Source organism: Oryctolagus cuniculus, chromosome 3 (assembly GCF_964237555.1).
Source record: "Oryctolagus cuniculus chromosome 3, mOryCun1.1, whole genome shotgun sequence".
Lineage (NCBI taxonomy): Eukaryota > Metazoa > Chordata > Mammalia > Lagomorpha > Leporidae > Oryctolagus > Oryctolagus cuniculus.
In genome coordinates this window covers 136008321-136030116 of record NC_091434.1, presented here as the reverse complement: position 1 = coordinate 136030116, position 21796 = coordinate 136008321, and the positions used below count along the sequence as shown (strand labels likewise).

At 50.6% G+C, this 21796-nt stretch overlaps 1 pseudogene; it reads right to left on the bottom strand.

Annotated features, from left to right (window-relative positions):
- The window catches only part of LOC103348724 (laminin subunit beta-4-like), a 144303-nt pseudogene extending 122573 nt beyond the window's left edge, over positions 1 to 21730 (bottom strand).
- Positions 21731 to 21796: the final 66 nt, after the last annotated feature.

The window sequence follows — 21796 nt, the reverse complement described above, 5'->3', positions numbered from 1 at the left end:
ACAGTCCCCAGTTGTAAATCTCTCTCCTCAGCCTTTATGCGTATCTTTAGTTATTGCCCAGGATATATGAAATGGAATGGAGATAAGGGTCCAGAGAGCACATGTGTGTGTCTACAGAGGCACAGGTGTGTATATAAAGAGTTCGTATGTAGACGTGTACATAGGCACATGTCTGTGTATACAGGTACAGGTACTACATGTATGTGCGCCACTTCAAAATGCCACATTTGTCCCAATTTACACTCTGACCAAGAGCTGCTGGCAACGGCCAGTGACCTCAGCACTTGCTGACACTGGATATTATAAATCTGAAAGCTTTGTCTGTTTACAAACTAAACTTCACCTCTGTTATTTTAACTTTGTATTTAAATAGTAGAGAGTGTAAAAATATTTTTATGTCGTTACAGATAAGGACATTTTTGACCTTCTGTCCTTCAAGACATTTTCCCAACAAATTATGTGTGTGTGTGTGTGTGTGTTTTACTAGTCCTGAACTCTTAGTGTCTCTAATCTCACAGTCCCTTAGCACACCATTTCCTGTTTTTCGAACCCCTGTCTCTTGCCATTTCCTTTGCCTGAAATGCCAGCCTCCAGACGAAGTCTTTGCAGAGTGTTTTGCAATGTCCGATTCCAGGCCAGCTTTCCATTCTATAATCCAAGATCAGGACCCAGCCCCGGGCCCACGTTGGAAGCCCAATGTCATAAGAAAGTGACTCAGTGATGAGCAGTTCCCCTGGCAGCACCTGCATCTGAAACCCAGCGCTTCTAGAGAAGTCTGAGATGCTGGATGAATGACTTCACGTGACACCTGCAAAAATCTGCAGGGGCATCCTGGGGGAGCCTCAGCGCGGTCCATTCAGCACTGGCTTTGGGTAGGTGGAGTTTTCTTGTTGCTTTTTTCTCAGACCCAGGCTATCTGACCACTGGCCCAGCTACATTTTTTTTAAGAGTTATTTATTTGGAAGACTCACACACATAGAGAGAGGAAGAGATCTTCCATCTGCTAGTTCACTCTCCAGATGGCTGCAACAGCCAGCGTTGGGCAAGGCGGAAGCCAGGAGTCAGGTGCCTCATTTAGGTCTCCCATGTGGCTTGAAGGGGCCAAAACAATTGTGTCATCTTCCACTCCTTTTCCCAGGTCATTGACAGGGAGCTGGATTGGAAGTGGAGCAGCTGGGACATGGGATGCCAGCATCACAGGCGGAGGCTTTACCTGCTAAGTCACAGCACCAGCCCCCCAGCTATGCTTTTGATGGCATAAAATCCCAGCCCGGAAGCTGTCCTTGATTCAGAACTCCTGCCTGCTTGCTTCATTCTGTCCAGAAATGCAGAACGATTACTAATATGATTCTCTTAATATGAATGGACAATATAAGCCAAATTTGAAGAAAAAAAAAATTCTCCGTGATCCAAGAGACTGAATTCGAGGAGGTTATGATCTATGCATGGCCTACGATTCAGGACTTGAAATGATCTAGACTCTGGGTCCTGAAGGTGACAGAGGCGCTGATAGGAAATACGGTGGCATTCCTGTTCCTATCTATCCACAGGGGAATTCCAGTCTGAAAGACGGCTTCCTACTGCAGACCATAGGAAACTCTCCATTGGAAGGGTGGGAAGGGTGCAGGATGCAGAATTCCAGGGACTTCGATTCAGAGAACGAGGAGGTAGAATTACAGAGCTGGTTTCAGAAGTGACAGAACAGGTGCAAAGCCTTGTCAGAGCTTTTGTGGGGGGCAAGCAAGCTGCTTTAGTACCACAGTTCACCATGCTTCTGAGTCCATGAACATGAGCGCCTGAGGGTTTTCTCAGTGCATCTGAGAATTCGCTGGAAGTAAGAGTAAAGGTCATGGTACAAAGACATGAACTTGCCAGTGTAACAGCCAGGCTCAAGAGTGACCTGCTGGGGCCAGCACTGTGTGTGTGGCAGGTTAAGCTGCTGCCTGTAATGCTAGCATCCTATATGGGGGCTGGTTCATGTTCTAGCTGCTCCACTTCTGATCCAGCTCCCTGCTAACGTGCCTGGGGATGCAGCAGGGGACCGTCCAAGTGCTTGGGCCCCTGCCACCTACATGGGAGACCTGGATGGGATGGAGGTCCAGGCCATTGCTGCCATCTGGGGAGTGACCCAGCAGTTGAAAGAGCTCTTTCTCTGTTTCTCCTTTCCCCTCTGTCACTCTGCCTTTCAAATGAAGAAAATAAACCTTAAATAACAAAAATAATACAAAAAGAATGACCCGCTCTGGCAAAGAGGAGTACAGAGGCCAGAAGATCATCACCAACTGCATTAGAGCAGAGCTGTCCTCTTAGTCATCACTGGATAAGGAGTGACACCAGGTCTTAGTGGGGAAACAAATGACAGATTCTCCCAGGTTATCAATAATCCCACTGCCTGCTGAGCCCTCCACGTAAACCAGCAAGCCACGCCCCCAGATGCACTTCCAACGAATCAGGAAGATTGTTAGAATGTCTCCATTAGGGGCAACATTGTGGCATAGCGGATAAAGCCTGTGATGCTGGCCTTCCATGAGGGCACCAGGTCAGATCCTAGCTGCTCCACTTCCGATTCAGCTCTGTACTAATGGCCTGGGAAAAGCAGCGAAGGTGGTCCAAGTGTTTGGGCCTCTGCCACCTACGTGGGAGACCCTGGAAGAAGCTCCTGGTTCCTGGCTTCGGATCCTCCCAGCTCCGGACATTGCAGCCATTTGGGGAGTGAATCAGCAGATGAAAGACCTCTCTCTCTGCCGCTGCCTCTCTGTAACTCTGCCTTTCAAATAAATAAATCTTACAAAAAGGGAATTCTTTAAAAAAATTCTCTCTCTCTCTCTCTCTGTATGTGTGTATCTCCCTGTAACTGCAACTTTAAAATAAATAAATATTTTTTAATGTCTTCTTTTAAAAACTGCATTATTTACTTATTCTGAAGGATTTTTATGTATTTATATGTATATGCAGGCGCCCTGAGCCTCTATCTATGTACAGATAGAGCTTCCACTTGCTGGCTCACTCCCCAGATGCCTGCCATAACCTGGACTGGACCTAACTGAAGTCAGGAGCTGGGAGCCCGGTGGAGGGGCAGGGACCCAGTTACCTGAGCCAACACCACTGCCTCCCAGGGACCCCATCAGCAGGAAGCTGGAGTCGGAGCTGGAGCCGGGCATTGAACCCAGCTACAATGACCTGCGACACAGGTATCTTAACTGGCAGGCAGACACCTGCCCCTGTATTCATTTTGAATTGTGGTAAAAATACACATAACATAAAATGTATCGTGTAATCATTTTAAATGTATAATTTTGTGGAGTTAGGTTCATTCACATTTCTGTGCAACCAAACTCCAGATCCCTACTCGTTTTGCAAACCTGAAACTTTGTATCCATTAAACAAGAACTCCCCATTCCTCTCTCCCCTCTGGTCCCTGGCAACCAGCATTCTACTTTCTGTCTGTGATTTACACCCCAGCTAAGTGGGATCACCCAGTATTTGTCTTTTTGGTGGCTGGCTTATTTCACTGAATATCCTCAAGCTTCACTCATGTTGCAACATGCGTCAGGATTTATTCTTTAGGCCTGCACAATATCCCACTGTACAAGCCCAGGGAGATTTTTCAACCACCAGCGCTCAAGCCCAACCCGGACTCACGGATCAGAATTGCTGGTGTGTTTCCAGCACTGCCAGGAGGGTTCCAATGTGTAGTCAGGCTTGGGAAGCAGTGATGGCTCAGGGGCGCCTGCATCTCGTTCATTTGCCCTTGTAAGAGGAGGACATGACCCAGCGCTTTGCAAACTTGACTGCACTTTAGAACCGCTTGGGGAGCTTTTAAAACTGCTGCTGCTGGAGTCGCATTCTGTGCCCAGGGCTGCAGTCCTAGTGCCAGAACTTCATCAAGATCGTGGGGCTGGGGGGTGGGGGAGGAGGTAGGCCGATGCTGTGGTGTATCGGAAAGCTGCCACCTGCAGTGCTGGCATCCCACGTGGGCGCCTGTTCGAGTCATGGCTGTTCTACTTCTGATCCAGCTCTCGGCTGTGGCCTGGGAAAGCAGTAGAAGATGGCCCAAGTCCTTGGGCCCTTGCATCCACATGAGAGACCCAGAAGAAGCTCCTGGCTCCTGGCTTCAGATCGGCCCAGCTTTGGCCACGTGGCCATTTGGGGAGTGAACCAGCGGATGTAAAACCTCTCTCTCTCTGCCTCTGCCTCTGCCTCTCTGTAACTCTGCCTTTCAAATAAATAAAATCTTAAAAAAAAATCGCAGGGGACTGATTCCCCAGGGCAGCAGAGTTTGAACCCTGCTGCATAACCATGACCACATCGCTCAGGCTGGAAATTGAAGGTCATCCTGATTCTCCCCCTGTGGGGAGCAACTCAGACTAGACTAAGTTACTGGAATTAAGACTTATTCTATGCATCTGCTTTCCCACAATATGGCACTGAGAAGGGAAACAGCTTCTACACAGCTGCCTCCAGTTCAACCAATAAACTGTGGGACCTGCTCCTGATTGGAGGAGAGCAGCGTACTCGGCATGTGGGTAGCAGAGTTGGGATTGGTGGAAGAGGACTATAAAGGAGGAGAGAGACGGCATGCACCAGGAACATCTAAGGGGAACATCTATCTGAAGGAACACCTGTGCAGCCCCCGAGAGAGCTGGCCGGCGGTGTGCCGCTCCCCCGCGGAAGTGGGGAATGTGGCAGGGGGAACCGCCCTTCCACGGAGGTGGAAGGGCCGGTAGCCAACCCGGAAAGAACCAGCAGCAAACCTGGGGAGGGCCGAGCAGACGAAAGAACAGCGCAGGGTCCTGTGTCGTTCCTCCACGAAGACGGGGGAGCGACATAATGGTGCCGTGACTCAGATAGGGAAACTTAGGAGGGAAGAAACGGGAAGAAGTGGAAAATACCGGAGAGAGAGACTAGCGAAGAGCCTAGGGGAAAGCCGGACAGAAAAGGTGCCGGAAGAAGCTATCGAAAGCCTAGGCATAGACTCGGATATGGACTGTGGGAAAGAAGTTAGGATTTAAAGTGAAAGCAAGAAGAAACTTAGACTCAGATACGGACTGCAGGTTGAAAGTGAAAGTGAAACCTATAAGAAACTTAGACTTGGATACGGACTGTGGGGAGAGGCCAGGAGAAATGAGGGAGGAATATTGTTGGAAGAAAACTTAGGGAAACATACCGGGTAGAGAAAAATGTTAGGGAGGATGAAGCCACGAGTGCAGGCCGAGGCGGAGATGTAAGCCATCTTGGAATTCTTCAAGTCAGCCCGGGGAGCAAGAGGCGAAGATCTGGAACCAGAGGCAGAGACGTGGGCCGCCAGGTTGGAATTCGCCAGGTTAGTCCGGGGAACTTGGATTGAATGCCGGTGGTGGCGGAAACATGAGCTGGGGCTGTGTGACTCGCGGAAGCCGCCGCGTGCAGAGAGAGCACGGGGCGTGAATAGATAGCGAATGCGGGGCTAGCGCGAGGCCGTGGTATGGACGCGAAGGGCGTGGAGACAGCGGAGTGTGTGCGCGAAGCCGAGCCGCACAGAGCCAGGAGCCCGCCGGCGGGGCGAGGCGACGGGAAGCCGCGCAGAGCCGTGAAGCTGCCGCGGGGCGAGGTGCCGAGAAGCAGCCTCGAGGCGGGCGCCGGGAAGCCGCAGGGATAAGAGAAACAGAAGTTTAGAAGTAAAATGAGAGAAATAGGAATGCTGGCAGATAGAAGTAAAATGGGAGAAATAGGAATGCCCAGACATAGAGAAATAGAGAAAAAATAAGGCCTCCCCACAACATGGCAATGAGAGAGCTTGGATTCGGTCTGCCTGATTAGTAAGGCGATAAGCACCAGCAGGCAGCTCGACCAGAGTATGAGCTGCAGGTCACCGAAGATAGGCACGTTATCAACACCAATAAGCCTCCCCACAATATGGCAATGAGAAGGCTTGGATTCGGTTTGCCTGATAGGGCTTGTAAGCACCTGCAGGCAGAGCAGAGCATGCGCTGCAGGGCACCGAACACAGGCACACATCAGTGCCTAAAAACCTCCTCACAACATGGTGGAGAGAGGACCCGGATTCGGTTTGCCTGATTGATAGGACTTGTAAGCACCTGTGGGCAACTCCAGCAAGCAGAGCAGAGTGTGTGCCGCGGGGCACCGAAGACAGGCGCGTATCAACGCCAAAAAATAAAAAGAAAGGGGGATCTGTGGGGAGCAACCCGGACTGGACTGAGTTACTGGAATTAAGGCTTATTCTATGCATCTGCTCTCCCACAATATGGCACTGGGAGAGGAGGCAACAGCTTCTACCCAGCTGCCTCTCACCAACTACAAGCTGCAGGAGCTGCTCCTGATTGGAGGAGAGCAGCGTACTCGGCGTGTGGGTAGCAGAGTTGGGATTGGTGTAAGAGGACTATAAAGGAGGAGAGAGACAACATGCACCAGGAACATCTAAGGAGAACACCTGTGCAGCCCCCGAGAGAGCCGGCCGGCGGTGTGCCGCTCCCCCGTGGAAGTGGGGAATATGGCAGGGGGAACCGCCCTTCCACGGAGGTGGAAGGGACGGTAGCCAACCCGGGAAGAACCAGCAGCAAACCTGGGGAGGGCCGAGCAGACAAAAGAACAGCGCAGGGTCCTGTGTCGTTCCTCCACGAAGACGGGGGAGCGACATAATGGTGCCGTGACTCGGATATGAAGCCTAGGCAGGGCTTAGTGTCGTTCCTCCACGAAGACGGGGAGCGACATAATGGTGCCGTGACTCGGATAGGAAGCCTAGGCAGGGTTCAGTGTCATTCCTCCATGAAGAGGGGGAGTGACATAATGGTGCCGTGACTCGGATAGGAAACCTAGGAGGGAAGAAGCAGGAAATTACCGGAGAGAGAGACTAGCAAAGAGCCTAGGGAAAACCCGGACAGAAAAGGTGCCGGAAGAAGCTATCGAAAGCCTAGGCATAGACTTGGATATGGACTGTGGGAAAGAAGTTAGGATTTAAAGTGAAAGCAAGAAGAAACTTAGACTCAGATACGGACTGCAGGTTGAAAGTGAAAGTGAAACCTATAAGAAACTTAGACTTGGATACGGACTGTGGGGAGAGGCCAGGAGAAATGAGGGAGGAATATTGTTGGAAGAAAACTTAGGGAAACATACCAGGTAGAGAAAAATGTTAGGGAGGATGAAGCCACGAGTGCAGGCCGAGGCGGAGACGTAGCCATCTTGGAATTCTTCAAGTCAGCCCGGGGAGCAAGAGGCGAAGATCTGGAACCAGAGGCAGAGACGTGGGCCGCCAGGTTGGAATTCGCCAGGTTAGTCTGGGGAACTTGGATTGAATGCTAGTGGTGGAGACGTAAGCTACGCTGTGTGACTCGCGGAAGCCGCCGCGTGCAGAGAGAGCACGGGGCGTGAATAGATAGGGAACGCGGGGCTAGCGCGAGGCCGTGGTGCGGGCGCGAAGTGCGTGGAGACAGCGGAGTGTGCGCGCGAAGCCGAGCCGCACAGAGCCAGGAGCCCGCCGGCGGGGCGAGGCGACGGGAAGCCGCGCAGAGCCGTGAAGCTGCCGCGGGGCGAGGTGCCGAGAAGCAGCCTCGGGGCGGGCGCCGGGAAGCCGCAGGGATAAGAGAAACAGAAGTTTAGAAGTAAAATGAGAGAAATAGGAATGCTGGAAGATAGAGGTAAAATGGGAGAAATAGGAATGCCCAGACATAGAGAAATAGAGAAATAGAAAGGCCACCCCACAACATGGCAATGAGAGAGCTTGGATTCGGTCTGCCTGATTAGTGAGGCGATGAGCACCTGCGGGCGGCTAGCAGCTTATGCGCCACAGGTCACCGAAGACAGGCACGTTATCAACACCAATAAGCCTCCCCACAATATGGCAATGAGAAGGCTTGGATTCGGTTTGCCTGATAGGGCTTGTAAGCACCTGCAGGCAGAGCAGAGCATGCGCTGCAGGGCACCGAACACAGGCACGCATCAGCGCCTAAAAACCTCCTCACAACATGGCAAGAGAGGACCCGGATTCGGTTTGCCTGATTGATAGGACTTGTAAGAACCTGTGGGCAACTCTAGCAAGCAGAGCAGAGTGTGTGCCGCGGGGCACCGAAGACAGGCGCGTATCAACGCCAAAAATAAAAAGAAAGGGGGATCTGTGGGGAGCAACTGGGAGCAACTCAGACTAGACTAAGTTACTGGAATTAAGACTTATTCTATGCATCTGCTTTCCCACAGTATGGCGCTGAAAAGGGAAACAGCTTCTACACAGCTGCCTCCAGTTCAACCAATAAACTGTGGGACCTGCTCCTGATTGGAGGAGAGCAGCGTACTCGGCGTGTGGGCAGCCGAGTTAGGATTGGTGGAAGAGGACTATAAAGGAGGAGAGAGACGGCATGCACCAGGAACATCTAAGGGGAACACCTGTGCAGCCCCCGAGAGAGCCGGCCGGCGGTGTGCCGCTCCCCTGCGGAAGTGGGGAATGTGGCAGGGGGAACCGCCCTTCCACGGAGGTGGAAGGGACGGTAGCCAATCCGGGAAGGACCAGCAGCCAACCCGGGAAGGACCAGCAGCCAACCCGGGAAGGACCAGCAGCCAACCCGGGAAGAACCAGCAGCAAACCCGGGAAGGGCCGAGCAGACGAAAGAACAGCGCAGGGTCCTGTGTCGTTCCTCCACGAAGACGGGGGAGCGACATCCCCCCTCTCACCCTTCAAATCAAAAATCTCAACGAGCCCAGTCAACCGTTTCTTCTGTAGCCACGGTTCCCAAGGGAGGTCCCCAAGATTTACCCAGGCAACTGATTCACCCAGTTTGCCTGGCTTCAGCATCGAAAGTCCCAGACCCTCCCCCACCCCACCCCCCAGTCCTGGGCGGAGCCACATGGTCAGTAACGCTACTGGGTCCACAGGCCAGCATCGCATAGAGAAGATGACCTTCGAAAGGCACGTGATTGGGCTCAGCCCAGGCCTACAGCATCACAAGCTCTGGGGCTGAGGCCCAGGGCTCTGTGCTCTTCCACACCGTTCAGGTGAGGCTGACGAACTGTCTGGTTTGAGAAACCCTGTCCTAACTCACTCCCAAGTCTTTACACCATAAAGATCGGAGCTGCTGCCACTGGTGGGTCTGGCAGCCAGCACTTGGTGAGAACCTGCCCAGCGGCTGGTAGCCTCTGAATGGTCTGTGTGGCCTGGGCAGCAGACCCTCTGCTAGGTTCTGAGATGAGCCAGGGACATTAGGCAAAGCCTGCAGATGGTTTTGGCTGTCGGAATAGCAGAGGGAGGTGCTGCTGGCATCTAGTGGGTAGAGGCCAGAGACAGTGCTCACTAAATATCCTGCAATGCCCAGAACTGTCCCTGTCCCCACTACCAAGAATCATCCAGCCCCAAATATCAGTAGTGCTGAGCGTGAGAAAGCCTGCTGTGGCTTCCGTGCCCTTAGCCGGGAACCTTGTCATTCTATCCTTCATTGCCCCAAATCGCTCACCTCTCGCCTTCCTCCTCACTTTCTATTTCCCATGTCAGCTAAGATGAGCCCCAAATGAGATGAGCGTTACAGTAAGTGTGGCAACTTCTCGAAGTCGTGTCATCTGAAACCCCCCATGCAGGCATCACAGGACCCAGAGCTGCCCCTGTATGCTAATCCCACCTGACCCTTCCCTCACACGCTCTGCATTGCATGGGCACTGCTTTTCTGGTTGGTTTGCCACAGCTGACATTTGTGAAGCCTCCTAGGGCTTGCTCAATCTGCCTGTGAGTTTGATGATACATGTAAAAGTCATCCAGATTGAGAAACATGACATCAGCCCTTCTTTGGATGTCAACAGAAGTCCAAAGCCTCAGGTGCACCTCGGCGATTGTCTAATCAATGCCATTAGAGGACTGGGATCTTAAAAGCATTAACTGTTGCAATAAACAGTAAAATATATTGAACTGACAAGAATGAGCTTTCTGGCATTGTTAATTAATCTAATTTCTTTTTTTTTTTATTTATTTGACAGGTAGAGTCATAGACAGTGAGAGAGACAGAGAGAAAGGTCTTCCTTCCGTTGCTTCACTCCCCAAATGGCTGCTACGGCCAGTGTTGCACCTATCCGAAGCCAGGAGCCAGGTGCTTCTTCCAGGTCTCCCACGCAGGTGCAGGGACCCAAGCACTTGGGCCATCCTCCACTGCTCTCCCAGGCTACAGCAGAGAGTTGGACTGGAAGAGGAGCAACTGGGACTAGAACCTGGCACCCATATGGGATGCGGGCGCCGTGGGCGGAGGATTAACCTAGTGAGCCATGGCGCCGGCCCCTAATTATTTGTTCATGTTGCTTCGTGTACTGTACTGAGTCCTAACATCTTGCCAGAGAGTTTCCTCTTTTTTGTTGAAATAATTTGGACAAAACAGATGAAAACTCAAGGGACAGATGATGTCAAACTCCTAGGCTTATGGGTGGAAGCAGTGTTTGACCGTCTCCCCAGGCAGGGTCTGCTTCCCACTCCTGGTTCTATCACCCTTCCTGCTGCCGACTGTAGAGTAATATATTACACAGGGGCTCATTATAATACATTATAATACATTAGCCCTGAAGGCTCTTGCTGAGATACTTTAAACGGGTACCTTTATACATAACAAGTGAAAGTTTAATTTTTCTTTATTGAACACTTTTTCTTTCCCCCATTACCTAAGGAATCAGCAGATATTCCAGCTCTGTTCTAACTTGCATCACAGTGAGGAATGCAGAACACAGAGCTACACAGTTTACTTTCAATTCAGTAGAAATCACATTTTTCTTAGAACATAATAATTTTACACGTATCTAGGGCCTTAAGGAAAGTATTTTGAAAATATGGGGGGTTCTGGAGGATTTAAACCTTTTCCAAATTGTGACAAGTTGTATCACTGTGACACAAATCGATACTCGTGCAAAACACACAACTTAAAATGTGCATTTCAACACCATAGTTCCATTGAGCACCAAACATCCATTTTCGCATTGGGAACTGTCTAATTCTGCCAAAACCCTTGTATAGATGTCATCTGATTGTCCTCCTATAAGAGTAATCCCTGTAATCTATGCTATAATATACTCTAAGTCATACTCTAAGCTGACTCCAACACGACTAAAATATTCAAACTCAATGCTCTCTTCACTTAATCCATAAACTGCCAACTTGCCAGTGTCACAGTTAAGCAAGACTTACCATGATTTGAACATCTCTACCAAGAGGTGCAGACAGCAAGGAGGGCATGTGGCAATGCTAATTAATTGATGTAAGAAGTTGTTGGCCCCAAGGCACCCACGGGTAGGAAAGAAAGACGCGAGGTATTCCAAAATCTGCCCAAAACAAGTCATCTGTGACATTCCGTAGCCTTAGGTTTTGACCTACACACAACACCCCCATATACAGAGGGAAGCAGAGCTCAACTTAGTACCAAACGTTCTCATTTTTCTCTAAAACCAGATTGTTTTTATTAAAAAAAGTATTTGAAAGAGAAAGGGAGAGACAGAAGGAGGGAGGGAGAGAGAAGGAGAGAGAATCTTCCGTCTACTGGTTCACTCCTCAAATGCCCACAACACCTGGGTCTGGGTTTGGCCAAAGGCAGGAGCCTGGAACTTAATTCAGGTCTCCCCTGCAGATGGCAGGGACCAAGGTACATGCACTACCACCAGCTGCCTCCTAGGGTGCACATCAACAGGAAGCTGGCATTGGAAGCAGAGCCTGGACTTGAACCCTGGCACTCTGATATGGGATGTGGGTGTCCCAAGTGGCATTTTAACCACTATGCTCAACTCCCAGGCCTAAATCCCATTTCAATTGGCAGCAATAGCAGAGACATTTTGTTTGTCGCCTTTTTTTGTTTGTTTGTTTGTTCCCTGGCTCAGGAGTCAGTGGTCATTTCCAACCAGTCTGATAACAGCTGTGAAGTGTGTCGGATTTAGAGGACTTTGTTTTTTAGAAATGAGAAACCCCAACCTCCCACCAATCCACTTTCAGGCGGACCCAGTGGGGCATTTTCCTGTGGGTTCTCATGGCTCTGACCAGCCCTGACTGGTTCAGGACCATCAGGTTTTATTTATTTATTTATTTTAAGATTCATTTATTTGAAAGGCAGAGTTGGGAGTAGGGGTGGGAGGAGAGGGCTTCCATCTGCTGGTTCACTCCCCAGATAGCTGCAATGGCCTGGGGCTGAGCCAGGTGAAGCTAGGAGTGTGGAACTCCATCAGGGCCTCCCACCTGGGAGCAGGGACCCAAGCACTTGGGCCACCTGCTGCTGCTTTCCCAGGCACATTAGCAGGGAGCTGGATTGGAAGTGAAGCAGCCGGGACTGAAACCAGCACTCATACGAGATGCCGGTGTCACAGTGGCTTAGCCCACTGTGCCACAGTGCTGGCCCCCAGGGTCATCTTCAGTGTCTCACACATATGATTTCCATGTGATTCGACAAACAGAACCACTGTGCAATTTACAAATTTAGGTGGTCTGGGGACTCAGGTGGTTTGGAATTCTAGGAATGAAGCTAAGATGGAGTCTTAAATTGTACTCACCTGTGAGGATATTCAAAGGTGTGCCATGTTAGTGGGTAAGTTATTCCTTGCTTGAAAAGACTTATTTGGGATTCCTCAAAGCCCTTGGGGAAGAGTGGTTGTGAACTGGGCCAAAAGGAGATGCTAATATTTACACACCAGGGAATAGATTCTACAATCGTTCCCCAAACACTGATTTTATACACTTTTAAGCTTATTTAGAGATTTTTTCAATGCTTTTAACCTATTATTTTTGCATTTTTATTAATTGCCATATTTTATTTTTAAATATTTTATTTACTTATTTGAGGGGCAGAAAGAGAAAAGTTGGTTCACTCTGTAAGTGCCTGAAACAGCTGAGTGGGGCCAGGCTGAAGCCAGGAGCCAGGAACCTCATCTGGATCTCCCATGTGGGTGGCAAGGACCCAGGCACTTGGGTCATCATCTGCTGCCTCTCAGGGTGCATAGTAGCAGGGAGCTGGACTGCTGGAGCGTCCTCTGGCACCCAGGTATCCATCAAATGTGGCCATCCCCGGTGGTGGCCTAACTACTACACCACATGTCCGCCCTGCTCTCTTGTTCTCGCTCATTCTCTCTCTCTCTCCTCTCAGAAGTCGACACAGGACAGGCTGAAGAGCAGAGAGACAAACACCCAAGCTCAGAGGCGTGGAATCCCAGCTCCACTTCTTTGTCAGAGAAACTTCAAAACTGCCTAACTCCCTTAGGTATAATTTAATAGTGAAAACTCATTGGTGGTGAGTACACACGTCAGCACCTTCGGCTGGAGTTCAGTGTGAGCGAGGTGAAGGTTGTGTCTCCTCCTTGGGACGGGGTACCTCCCTGGCAGGCAGCTGGGGAGAGCTTCCTTGGAGTATCTCATCCTCTTCCCTAAACCCAAACTGTGTGACGGCCTCCTCCGGCTGGCTGTGCCCCGTGGTGGCCGCAGGTGCACAGGGCCGAGGAAACTGTACCCACAGAGATGTGCCTAGAGACAAGGAGGTGTCCTGAGGGCGGGGGTGGCTTTGCCAGGCACAGAGAGCCTTGTGGGTCCTGACTGGCTGTGTGGAGACCTTGAAACAGCTCACCTGCACTAAGAAACTCTGGGGCCTCCGTGAGCTGAGACCCCAGTGCTTAATGGGGACTTGGGGTGATTCTTAGCACTCTGTGGACACTCTGCTTTTCAAACGAAACATTTTTTAAAATTTTAAAGGGGACCTCTTCGTGATTATCAGGCAAATTTTTGAAATTTGAATCATGTTATCACTTTGATTTTCATTTTAAAGCTGCAGATACACTTAACAGGGAAAAAAAGTTCTCAACGATATAATAAAATGTGGCAAGAATTCAACAAGCCTTTTAAATGTACATATTCTGAAAGGGGACAAAGGTCACTTCTTAGTGGAATTCCAATGTTGAGAATGTTTTATATATATGGATATATATAAAATGTCTAGGGTTTTGTGCTACAATAATTTAGTATTAATAATTTAAGAATAACGTAATTATTAATAATTTAAGAATCTGAACATTCCTATCTCAATCACCCCTTCCAAGTCATTTTTACCAGGTAAGACCGCATGTTCCCAGGCCCAGAAATCAGGGGAGTCTCTGACCACACCACCCTGAACGCACCAGCTCTCATCTGATCTCGGAAGCTTAGCAGGGTCGGGGCCAGGTTAGTGCTTGGATGGGAGAAAGCAGGATGTGGACCTGTTCGCAGGGGGAGGACGTTATTCTGTCAACCACGCCCTTTTCTGTCCTCTCCTGTTCCAAACTCTTTTCTGTCCCCAGATCCTCTTCTGGGGCTCCTTTATTTCAGCCCAGAGTGACATCTGTACAGTCCACACAAGGGATCACCAAAAAGCCCATGGAAAAATGTGTATTAAGAAAAAGCTATGCACAGATTTCAGTATTTTTAGCATTAAAATAAATTTTAAAAATTATTTATTGAATAGTTAACTAGAAAGACAAAAGGAGAGAGAGCTAAATCTTCCATCTGCTGCTTCACTTCCCAGATGCCTACAACCGTCAGGCCTGGTTGGGAACCGGGAACTCCATCCGGATCTCCCACATGGGTGGCAGGAACCCCAACTCCTTGAGCCACCACTTCCTGCCTCCCAGAGTGCACGTTAGCTGGAAGCTGGAATGAGGAGCTGAGCTGGGACTCAAATCCAGGCATCCCGATATGGCATGTGGGCATCCCAGGTGGTGTCTGAACTCCGCCACCAAAGCCCTCCCCCAAACTCATCTTTGAATTCTATCGTGTTCATAAACATTTAAAGCATCCTTGTGTACTACCTCAGGCCTGGCCCCAGATCCTGACTTTCTGAGCACAAAACTCTCTAAGCGCTCTGAAATGAAGGTTCCTACAGTTGGGAGACCCCTGCTTTCATGTTTCCGGCCCTCACTGAAACGCTAGACACTCGCTCTGGGCCCAGTGATGGAAGAACTGCTAGACAGGAAGGAACCACTGCTTTATGGAGGAACTGGATGCAAAGGAGCCAATCCAGGTCTTCAACTTTTCCCTCTCTTCCTCCTCTCCTTGCCCAGAGAAAGGAGAGTTAAGACTGGGCTTGGCTGAGCAGGGTAAAGAGCTGAGATCGCACAGCTGCTGTCCGTGGACGTGCTTCCCAGAGTGGAGCTGTTGAGCACTGAGGTCCAAACAATGGCCATGGCACACTCTTCCTTAAACTGATGAGGCCCCCCCCATGGGTTTTTCCTTGAGTCAGTGTGGTATCATCTGGGTTTGGGCAGGAGGATCGATGAAATGTTTACACAACCCTCCCCCCCCCCCCACATTAATAGGTTAAATCATAACCACCATGTGATGGGATCAGGCGATGGGATGACCAGAGACCCTGGTCAAGGTTGTCAGGGCTTAGAGGCCTCTGAGTTTGGAGCCAGCTTGGGAACACAGATGCAGAAAGGAGACAGGTGGAGATCAGCTATCGCTTCCTAAGATGGGATGGAAATCATGGAGTTGATGGTCAGCCGTAAAATTAGGTTCCCTGATCCCCACCCCTCCTCCACTTGCAGATCTTGGGGGACATCCATGTGTACACAGAGCCAAGGCTACCAGATGGCCTCATCCCTGCTAGAGAGCAGGATGGGAGGGAGAGAGTCACTCACAGGCCTTCCTCTGGAAGGCAGGCCTGGCTCCAGGCCCCTTGCTTTCACTACACAGAGACAGGTAGAGCCAAACACTCTGGCCCAATCTTTGGGTAGGCAAAGAAGAGGGAGAACTAAGGGGAGCAGTCACTTAGGCCCAGTTTAATTTTCCTTTCAAAATCAAATTTATTGAGATACAACTTATATACAATAAAACCCACTTTAAGTACACAGTTTTCGGGGTTCTGACAAAGGAACACACCCATGGCCCACCAGCATGAGCAGAATGAGAGAACAGTTCCAGTCCCTGGAAGTCCCAGCGGCCCCGGGCAATCACTGCTGTGCTCTCTCTCCTGGCAGACCCCTTTGCCCTGCACTTCACAAGGAAACCTCCGTGTTTGGCTTCTTCGCCTCAGCAGAACGAGTTCTTTATGTGTGCAGTCCATTCCGTTTGATACTATTTCATTGGTATGAAACACCAAAACTTAGGCATCTATTTACCTGTGGACAGGGATTTGGGTTATTTCAAGCATTTTGCCATCACGAAAGAACCTAGTTTCTTCTTGCAATCCCAACAGGCCCACTGTTACTCCTACAGCTGGGAGAGCAGCCAGGCCTAGCAGATTCGATTATTAGTGTGCATGGAATCAGCTGGGGGGCTTGTTGAAGCACAGCTGCTCCCCATCGTCTCAGGAGCTCTGCGGTGGGACCCAAGTGTGCATTTGGGACCAGTGAGGCTGGCACTGCTCTTCTGGGGACCCCACTTGGAGAGCTGCTGTCTTGTGGTATTTCCTTGAGGATACAGAAGGACGGGGAGGTGAAGTGGCCCTTCCCATGTGGAGCACTTAGCCCAAGTCTCGTTCACACACAGCCTCATTCACCGTTCAGCCCAGGGATGGTGCCTTCTGACAACCTGACCGAGGGGCGACTTACCATGCACTCACTTGTTTCAAGCAGAAAATTCAACGATTTTTTTAGTACATTTCGCAAGTTGTGCAATCATCAAGGCAGTGTTTGAAAACATTTCCATCTCCCCCTGCAAGCCCGCAAGATCTCTCCTGCTACCCTAAGCTAACCCTCATCCCCATTACTTGGCACAGTGACCACTAATCGACTTCCTGTCTTCACAAGATGGCATTTTCTAGATATTTCAAATAGACAGAATCATGTAATATAGGGCTTTTTTTTTTTTTTTTTTTTTTTTTTTTGGTCTGGCTTCTTTAATTCTGCATACTGTTTCTGAGGATCTTCCACCTTGTAGCATGCATTAGCATTTAAAAAAACCAGCTCAACAGTATTCCATTTCACAGCATAAATACACCATTTAATTGTGAGGGTATACCATGTTTTGTTTATCCATCCACGTGTTCACGAACATTTGAGTGGGTTTCTTGGCCTTTGTTATCTATGCTTCTATGAGCATTTGCGTACCAGTCTTTGCGTAGACATATGTTTTCATTTCTCTATGATCTGTATCTAGGAGTAGCATTACCAGATCACATAGTAAATGTATACTTAACAGTGTGAGAAGCCACTGCACCATTTTCCAAAGTCTCATCTTATATTCCCATCAGCATTGTGTGTTGGGTCCGTTTTCCCCTAGCTATGTGTTTCAGTGAGAGGACTACAAGAGAATTTGAGATCAACTTTTGGGCTGTGTGAGGAAATATATTCAAAATACTGTTCACGAAATACTTTAGGTGCACACACAATAGTGTGAGGACAAGTTGATTCTTCAGCCTGGTTTCCATCTTGGCTGCACACTGGAATCATTTGGGGACTCTGAAAAGATTGTGATGTCCACGTCGCATCTCAGACAACTGTAACAGAGATACTGTGGGTGCAGGCCGGCTGCCATTAGGCTGTTAAGGCTCCCCAGGTGATCCCAATGTGCAGGCTGAGACCTTCTGATTAAAAAAGAATATTGTTGCCGGCGCCGCGGCTCACTAGGCTGATCCTCCGCCTAGCGGCGCCGGCACACCGGGTTCTAGTCCCGGTCGGGGCGCCGGATTCTGTCCCGGTTGCCCCTCTTCCAGGCCAGCCCTCTGCTGTGGCCAGGGAGTGCAGTGGAGGATGGCCCAGGTGCTTGGGCCCTGCACCCCATGGGAGACCAGGAAAAGCACCTGGCTCCTGGCTCCTGCCATCGGATCAGCGCGGTGCGCCGGCCGCAGCGCGCCGCCGGCCGCGGCGGCCATTGGAGGGTGAACCAACGGCAAAGGAAGACCTTTTTCTCTGTCTCTCTCTCTCACTGTCCACTCTGCCTGTCCAAAAAAAAAAAAAAAAAGAATATTGTTGAGTCACTCAGGAAATCTAAGGAGCTAAACAGTTACAGCTGAAGACAGTGCCTATAGCACAGCCTGAGCAAGACCACAGAGGTTGCGCGGCTATAGAAGGAACAAAGGATGAACTGGGTAGCAAATAGTAGCTTTTGTGATCATCCTCATAATCTTGTCCTGGTATTATTTCAACCTTTCTGACCTTGAAGTGGGGGCCAGAGGATGAAAACTGAAGGGGGTGGAGGGGTGGGCAATGCAGGGGGTCCAGGGTCTTTTTCCAATGAGAGACTTGAGCTGTTACAATGTCAGGAGAGTATCTAGTTAAAGGGAAGCAGTTAAACACTGGGCCAAAGAGAGGAGAGGTTTCTGGGAAGGGAGACTGGGGCCACCCAGCAGGAACACAGCTCCCTGTTTTAACAGGAGGCAGAGGCAGAGAATGGGCGCAAACACGGCAGGCATTTCGGCTTGCTAGCAGGAAGATGAAGACATTCTCATTTTTTAAAAAAAGTCATTTTGTAGCAAGTGATTTGCTAGGGTAGGTGGAGAGAAGGGGCAGGGTTTAACGTTAGAGGGAGGTGGAGAAGATATGAAACAGCTACTGAGTTATTGAGGGAGGAATGTTGAGCTCTAAGAAAAAGAGCAGGTGCCCGGGGCAATGTTGAGGATTGACACAGTAGCAGATGCATTATGAGTGGCTAGCGACCCTGATCTGCACTTGAGCTCAGCTCCTTAGGGGTTAGGCCGAGAAAGCAGACCAGAGATGGGTCTCATCTCGAAGGGAGACGCTACATGTATCCAGGAAAGAGAAGAGCACAGGACTCCAGGGCAAAGTGGCGGTGCTTAGAAAAAGGATGGGCTTTCCAGCCTGTGCTGGGGAAAGGCAGGAAGGAAGGAGTAAGTGGAAGGGTCGCAACACAGTAGAGGGGACACCAGTGTGTGTGGGGGGGTGGAGAGGCAGTGGCAGGGGGTGGGCTGCTTGGATTATGCTATGACAGGCGTGCTGAGGCCAAGGAGCTCAGTCTGGCATTGGATGATGGGTCACCCAATCGTACACTGGCAAAATTCTCCCCTCACCCCCCACTTCTGCTCACCCTAATCCCATTCCAGGCTGTGGCCACACACCACCTAACAGCTTTCTTGAGGCCTCAGATGGTCTCCTTGGTTTTGAATCTAAGAAGCTTTTCCAGTCCTCATTTTGTTTGACTTCTCTGTCTTGGAAAGTCTGTCTCACTGGCTCCCAAGACAGCACACTCCCCTTATTTCCTCCCTGGCTCTTGCTTAGTGGCCCCTGTCAGAGGTCCCTCTCTCTCTTCCTCTCCGTTAGATCTGGGAGCTTCTGAACAGCCTCTATTCTCTCCTTAGCCGATCGCATCTGGGCCGCATAATGACACATCATCATCATCTTCTTCCAACTTTCTTGTGGGCTTTACGCCTACCTGAGTATTCCCAACTCCTACCACTCTAACTGGAGGTCCCAGAGGTCTTCATCCCAAGCAAGAAAGCTGATGTGAAACGCTCTGCAGCCAACGCATTGCTCTCACCCCCCCCCCCCCCCCCCCGCTTCCTAAACATCTTCAGAATCCCACTCTCATCTCTGTATCTCTGGGCCTATGCTCGGCACCCAACCTCCGCCATCTCTTGGAAAGTCCCACGCCGGTTCCCAAAGGTCTCCCAGAATCCTTCACGACTCCTCACCAGTCCGCTCTCCCAACAGGAGTCCCTGACTCCCCCTCCCAACACACAAATCCGATCACGTGGCCCATCATGGCAATCACTGTCCACTTTCCAGGGCTCCTTGAAGAAACACAGACACCTGCACGCCATCCCCAGGCCTGGCCCTGTATCTTCTGCAGGCACACTGGCCGCTGTGGGCAACCATGTGGCCCCCTCCCCAGGCTGGGCTCTGCCCTCACTTGTGTGCCTTCCCTTCCTAGCTCATGTGCACTCGTTTAAGGGGTTATTTGATGGACGGCTGCCTCCGTACAGAGCCTCCAGGCTCGGGAGAGCATGCACTGCCACTGGTTTTGCTCCTATTGGGTCCTCCCTACTTAGTGACCACGTTCTTGTGCGCGCTCAGGATTTTGAGGTTGCTATTAGGAACCACAGGCACGGGTTAACTTTTGGAAGCAAAGGGGTCTCTTAGAGATCAACAGGGTCAGGGGGAAACAGAAACATGGCATGAGGGACATTCAGAGGTCCATGCACACATGGTCACTCAGCAAGCTGAGGGCAGAGCAAATGCAAATCCCCATCTCTTTCCCCACCAGGGGTCTTCCCACCTCTACCCATCAGTTGTTTATTAAATAGAAATACTTTTTTCGGGACTAGTGCTGTGGCACAGTAGGTTTCGCCTCTGCTTGCCGCACTGGCATCTCATATGGCCGCTGGTTTGAGTCCCGGCTGCTCCAATTCTGATCCAGCTCTCTGCTATGGCTTGGGAAAAGTAGTGGAAGTTGGCCCAAGTCCTTGGGGCCCTGCATCTGCATGGGAGACCTGGAAGAAGCTCCTGGCTTCTGATTGGCCCAGCTCCAGCCATTGTGGCCATTTGTGGAGTGAATCAGCAGATGGAAGACCTTTCTCTATGTCTCTCCCTCTCACTGTCTGTAACTCTGTCAAATAAATAAATGAAATCTTTAAAAACACACACACACTTTTTCCTTCAAAGTGAAAAAGAAGAGCTGTCCATGCATAAATTGTGCTTTTTGTGTGTGTGTGTGCCACGCCATCACCAAATATCAAACCATTGGCGAACCCCCTCTGGAGAATGGGGGAGAAGCCACTTCAAGACGGGAGCCTCCCTCATCCCAACCCACCGGCACAGTGACAGGGATGCCTGGAGGGACCCAGGAGACAGCTCCTCCTCCGCCCCCTGCCCCTGCGCAAGCCACAATGAACACAAAGAATCACAGGCTCACAGTGCCAACGCTTACTCCCTGGACGCTGTGAACTTGTCAGCGAAAGCAGCAAGTCCTGTTTTCCTGGGATGCAGCTGGCCATCGTGTTCTGCATGGGCAGGCTACAGTCTGATGACCGCCCAGTGGTTGGTTTGCATTGCCTTTTCTAGCAGGTCTGTTTCTTTCGCGTTGAATAAAGCACGGGCGCCCTCTGGTGGTCGTCTGCAAAGAAATCTCACGAGCAGGAGAGAGTCACTTTAGCTGGGCCACGGAGAATTCTCCATTCTCATGCCTCTCTACAAGCCATTTCCAGAATCAGCCATGAAAAGGAACCTGAGGCCATCATAAACCATCTCCGCGAGATGATTTATACCACGAGTGGAACAATGCACTTGGCAGTCAGACTTGCATTCGGCCAGACACCCGGTGGTGCCGTGGCCTGAGCTGAGGTCCAGCAATCTGCCCCACCAGGTGGGGAGGGAGGCTGGTGGCTGGGGAGCCCTGACTGGCTGCCCGGAAGTGAGCGGCAGAGATGGTCTCCATAGTGGAAATACTAAGTGCTCGGATGGCATTTTCCATTTCACCCATACAACAGGCTAGGCAGGTAACCTGTAGGGTAGTGGGCTCTGAGCCAGCACGTCCCACAGGTGCCATGCTGGGACCAGGGGAGACGGGGTTCACAATGCAGGTGCTGGAATGCGAGGATGGCCCGTGCCTGGGCTATCTGCAGAGCCGGGCGGCTTTGAGACACTTAGAAGGAGGGGGAGACATACACGGGCCACTTGTAAGCGTTCCAGCTGTCTCATCGAGCCTGACGGCTAAGATACCAGGTTCGTTGCGTCTGGGGAGGGTGGCGATGCGGGCCGTTGGGAGCTGCAGGTTGTGCCGGTCGGCAGGCGGCGGGAGCCGGACTCCGGGGAAGGAGACAGCGCCTGATTTCTCGGGCCTTCTCTCGACCAACTGGAAATGGCTACGCCTACTTCTCATACAACGTTTTGTGAGACACTCTGTTATATTAGCTCTGTTTTACGCTGGGTTCGGTGTGCTGTTTAA